Source organism: Zea mays, chromosome 1 (genome assembly GCF_902167145.1).
Source record: "Zea mays cultivar B73 chromosome 1, Zm-B73-REFERENCE-NAM-5.0, whole genome shotgun sequence".
NCBI lineage: Eukaryota > Viridiplantae > Streptophyta > Magnoliopsida > Poales > Poaceae > Zea > Zea mays.
In genome coordinates this window covers 307753183-307759182 of record NC_050096.1, presented here as the reverse complement: position 1 = coordinate 307759182, position 6000 = coordinate 307753183, and positions in this window count along the sequence as shown.

Here is a 6000-nt window from a genome sequence, read left to right as displayed (position 1 = left end):
TCGATCGTTGCGAGCGAAGTAGCCGTTGCTCCGCTGGCACACCGGACAGTCCGGTGAATTATAGCGGAGCGGCCTCCCATTTTCCCGAAGGTGAGGAGTTCAGCGTCGAGTTCCCTGGTGCTCCGGACACTGTCCGGTGGCACACCGGACAGTCCGGTGCGCCAGACCAGGGTGCCTTTTGGGATGTCTTTAGCTCTCTTTATTTGAACCCATCTTTGGTCTTTTTATTGACTTGTTGTGAACCTTTGGCACATGTAAAACTTATAGACTAGAGCAAACTAGTTAGTCCAATTATTTGTGTTGGGCAATTCAACCACCAAAATCAATTTAGGAAAAGGTGTAAGCCTATTTCCCTTTCAATCTCTCCCTTTTTGGTGATTGATGCCAATACAAACCAAAGCAAATATAGAAATGCATAATTGAACTAGTTTGCATAATTGTAGGTGCAGAGGTTGGTTGGAATGAAACCAATATATTCTCATAAGATATGCATGGATTGTTTCTTTATATTTTTAACATTTTGGACCACGCTTGCACCACATGTTTTGTTTTTGCAAATCCTTTTGTAAATTCATTTCAAAGTTCTTTTGCAAATAGTCAAAGGTAAATGAATAAGATTTTGAGAAGCATTTTCAAGATTTGAATTTTTCTCTCCCTGTTTCAAATGCTTTTCCTTTGACTAAACAAAACTCCCCCTCAATAAAATCCTCCTCTTAGTGTTCAAGAGGGTTTTAGATATTAGTTTTTGAAGAGGGTGATCCAATTTGAAATTTTATCAGAAATAGGATACTAATTGAAAAATTCATTATTTCAAAAATCTTTTCTTAACTCAAATTTTGAAAAATTGGTGGTGGTGCGGTCCTTTTGCTTTGGGCTAATACTTTCTCCCCCTTTGGCATGAATCGCCAAAAACGGATACTTGAGTGAAATATAAGCCCTACTAACTACTTTCTCCCCCTTTGGCGAACAAAATATGAGTGAAGATTATACTAAAGTTGGAGAGCGGCTCGGAGTGACGGCGAAGCATGAGTAATTTGATGGAGTGGAGTGGAAGCCTTTGTCTTCGCCGAAGACTCCAACTCCCTTTCAATCTATGTCTTGTTTTGAAATACACTTGAAAACTCATTAGTCATAGCATATAAAAGAGACATGATCAAAGGTATATTAATGAGCTATGTGTGCAAAACATCAAAAGAAATTCCGAGAATCAAGAATATTTAGCTCATGCCTAAGTTTGTTAAATGATTTTTCATCTAGTGGCTTGGTAAAGATATCGGCTAATTGTTCTTTGGTGCTAATATATGCAATCTCGATATCCCCCTTTTGTTGGTGATCCCTTAGAAAATGATACCGAATGGCTATGTGTTTAGTGCGGCTATGCTCAACGGGATTATCCGCCATGCGGATTGCACTCTCATTATCACATAGAAGAGGAACTTTGGTTAATTTGTAACCATAGTCCCTAAGGGTTTGCCTCATCCAAAGCAATTGCGCGCAACAATGGCCTGCGGCAATATACTCAGCTTCGGCGGTAGAGAGAGCGACGGAATTTTGCTTCTTTTAAGCCCAAGACACCAGAGACCTTCCCAAGAACTGGCAAGTCCCCGATGTGCTCTTTCTATTAATTTTACACCCCGCCCAATCGGCATCCGAATAACCAATTAAATCAAATGTGGATCCCGGAGGGTACCAAAGCCCAAATTTAGGAGTATAAATTAAATATCTCAAGATTCGTTTTACGGCCGTAAGGTGAGCTTCCTTAGGGTCGGCTTGGAATCTTGCACACATGCATATGGAAAGCATAATGTCCGGTCTAGATGCACATAAATAGAGTAAAGAACCTATCATCGACCGGTATACCTTTTGATCTACGGATTTACCTCCCGTGTCGAGGTCGAGATGCCCATTGGTTCCCATGGGTGTCTTGATGGGCTTGGCATCCTTCATCCCAAATTTGTTTAGAATGTCTTGAATATACTTTGTTTGACTAATGAAGGTGCCCTCTTGGAGTTTCTTCACTTGAAATCCCAAGAAGTACTTCAACTCCCCCATCATAGACATCTCGAATTTTTGTGTCATGATCCTACTAAATTCCTCATATGCAGATTCGTTAGTAGACCTAAATATAATATCATCAACATAAATTTGGCATACAAACAAATCATTGTCAAGAGTTTTAGTAAATAGAGTAGGATCGGCCTTTCCGACTTTGAAGCCATTAGTGATAAGGAAATCTCTTAGGCATTCATACCATGCTGTTGGGGTTTGCTTGAGCCCATAAAGCGCCTTAGAGAGTTTATATACATGGTTAGGGTACTCACTATCTTCAAAGCCGGGAGGTTGCTCAACATAGACCTCTTCCTTGATTGGTCCGTTGAGGAAGGCACTTTTCACGTCCATTTGGTAAAGCTTAAAGCCATGGTAAGTAGCATAGGCAAGTAAAATGCGAATTGACTCAAGCCTAGCTACGGGTGCATAGGTTTCAACGAAATCCAAACCTTTGACTTGTGAATACCCCTTGACCACAAGTCGGGCTTTGTTCCTTGTCACCACACCATGCTCATCTTGCTTGTTGCAGAAGACGCACTTGGTTCCTACAACATTTTGGTTAGGACGTGGAACTAAATGCCATACCTCATTCCTAGTGAAGTTGTTGAGCTCCTCTTGCATCGCCACCACCCAATCTGAATCTTGAAGTGCTTCCTCTATCCTGTGTGGCTCAATAGAGGAAACAAAAGAGTAATGTTCACAAAAATGAGCAACACGAGATCGAGTAGTTACCTCCTTTTGAATATCGCCGAGGATGGTGTTCACGGGGTGATCTCGTTGAATTGCTTGGTGGACTCTTGGGTGTGGCGGCCTTGGAACTTGTTCATCTTCCTCATCTTGATCATGGGCATCTCCCCCTTGATCATTGCTCTCCTCTTGAGGTGGCTCAACTTCTTGATCTTCTCCTTCATCATTTTGAGCCTCATCCTCATCTTGAGTTGGTGGAAATGCTTGCATGGAGGAAGATGGTTGATCTTGTGCTTGTGGTGGCTCTTCGAATTCCTTAGGACATACATCCCTAATGGACATGTTCCTTAGCGCGACGCACAGAGCCTCTTCATCATCTAGCTTATCAAGATCAACTTGCTCTACTTGAGAGCCGTTAGTCTCATCAAACACAATGTCACAAGAAACTTCAACTAGTCTAGAGGACTTGTTAAAGACTCTCTATGCCCTTGTGTTTGAATCATATCCTAGTAAAAAGCCTTCTACAGCCTTAGGAGCAAATTTAGATTTTCTACCTCTTTTAACAAGAATAAAGCATTTGCTACCAAAGACTCTAAAATATGAAACATTTGGCTTTTTACCGGTTAGGAGTTCGTATGATGTCTTCTTGAGGATTCGGTGTAGATATAAACGGTTGATGGCGTAGCATGCGGTGTTGACTGCCTCGGGCCAAAACTGATTCGAAGTCTTGTACTCATCAAGTATGGTCCTTGCCATGTCCAATAGAGTTCTATTCTTCCTCTCCACTACACCATTTTGTTGTGGCGTGTAGGGAGAAGAGAACTCATGCTTGATGCCCTCCTCCTCAAGGAAGCCTTCAACTTGAGAGTTCTTGAACTCTGTCCTGTTATCGCTTCTAATCTTTTTGATCCTCAAGCCGAACTCATTTTGAACCCGTCTCAAGAATCCCTTTAAGGTTTCTTGGGTATGAGATTTTTCCTGCAAAAAGAACACCCAAGTGAAGCGAGAATAGTCATCCACAATAACTAGACAGTACTTACTCCCGCCGATGCTTATGTAAGCAATCGGTCCGAAAAGGTCCATGTGTAGGAGCTCGAGTGGCCTATCAGTCGTCATGATGTTCTTGTGTGGATGATGAACACCAACTTGCTTCCCTGCCTGACATGCGCTACAAATCCTGTCTTTCTCAAAATGAACATTTGTTAGTCCCAAAATGTGTTCTCCCTTTAGAAGCTTGTGAAGATTCTTCATTCCAACATGTGCTAGTCGGTGATGCCAGAGCCAGCCCATGTTAGTCTTAGCAATTAAGAAAGTGTCGAGTTCTGCTCTATCAAAATTTACTAAGTATAGCTGACCCTCTAACACTCCCTTCAATGCTATTGAATCATCACTTCTTCTAAAGACAGTAACACCTATATCCGTAAAAAGACAGTTGTAGCCCATTTTTCATAATTGTGAAACTGAAAGCAAGTTATAATCTAAGGAATCTACAAGAAAAACATTGGAAATAGAATGGTCAGGTGATATAGCTATTTTACCCAATCCTTTGACCAAACCTTGATTTCCATCCCCGAATGTGATAGCTCGTTGGGGATCTTGGTTTTTCTCGTAAGAGGAGAACATCTTCTTCTCCTCTGCCATGTGGTTTGTGCACCCGCTATCGATGATCCAACTTGAGCCCCCGGATGCATAAACCTACAAAACAATTTTAGTTCTTGATTTTAGGTACTCAAACTGTTTTGGGTCCTTTGACATTAGATACAAGAACTTTGGGTACCCAAACACAAGTCTTTGATCCCTTGTGTTTGCCCCCAACATACTTGGCAACTACCTTGCCGGATTTGTTAGTCAAAACATAAGACACATCAAAAGTTTTAAATGAAATGTTAGAATCATTTGATGCAATAGGAGTTTTCTCCTTAGGCAATTTAGCACGAGTTGATTGCCTAGAGCTAGATGTCTCACCCTTATACATAAAAGCATGATTAGGGCTAGAGTGAGACTTCCTAGAGTGAATTCTCCTAATTTTGTGCTCAGGATAACCGGCAGGGTACAAAATGTAACCCTCGTTATCCTAAGGCATGGGAGCCTTGCCCTTAACAAAGTTAGACAATCTTTTAGGAGGAGAATTAATTTTGACATTGTCTCCCTTTTGGAAGCCAATGCCATCCTTGATGCCAGGGCGTCTCCCACTATAGAGCATGCTTCTAGCAAATTTAAAATTTTCATTTTCTAAGTCATGCTCATTAATTTTGGCATTAAGTTGAGCTATGTGATCATTTTGTTTCTTAATCAAAGCTAGGTGATCATGAATAGCATCAACATTAATGTCTCTACATCTAGTACAAATGGAAACATGCTCAACGGTAGATGTAGACGGCTTGCAAGTTTTTAATTCAACAATCTTAGCATGTAATGTGTCATTTTCACTTCTAAGATTAGAAATGGTAATATTGCAAACATCTAAGTCTTAAGCCTTAGCAATTAATTTTTCATTTTCAATCTTAAGGCTAGCAAGAGAATCATTCAATTTTTCAATCTTAGCAAGCAAACTAGCATTATCATCCTTAAGATTTGAAATTGAATCATTACATACATTTGGATCAACCTTAGCAATTAAACTAGCATTCTCATTTCTAAGGTTGGCAATAATATCATGGCACGTGCTTAGCTCACTAGATAATTTTTCACATTTTTTTTACTTCTAGAGCATAAGCATTCTTAACCTTAACATGCTTCTTATTTTCCTTAATTAGGAAGTCCTCTTGGGAGTCCAAGAGTTCATCCTTCTCATGTATAGCACTAATTAATTCATTTAATTTTTCCTTTTGTTGCATGTTTAGGTTGGCAAAAAGGGTACGCAAATTATCCTCCTCATCACAAGAGTTATCCTCATCACTAGAGGTTTCATATTTAGTGGAGGATTTTGATTTTACCTTCTTCCTTTTGCCATCTTTTGCCATGAGGCATTTGTGGCCGACGTTGGGGAAGACGAGTCCCTTGGTGACGTCGATGTTGGCGGCGTCCTCGTCGGAGGAGGAGTCGGAGGAGCTCTCGTCGGAGTTCCACTCGCGGCACATATGGGCATCGTCGCCCTTCTTCTTGTAGTACCTCTTCTTTTCTCTCCTCTTTCCCTTCTTGTCGTTATCCCTGTCACTATCACTTGATAAATGACATTTTGCAATAAAGTGACCGGGCTTACCACACCTGTAGCACACTTTCTTTGAGTGGGACTTATAGTCCTTCCCTCTCCTTTGCTTGAGG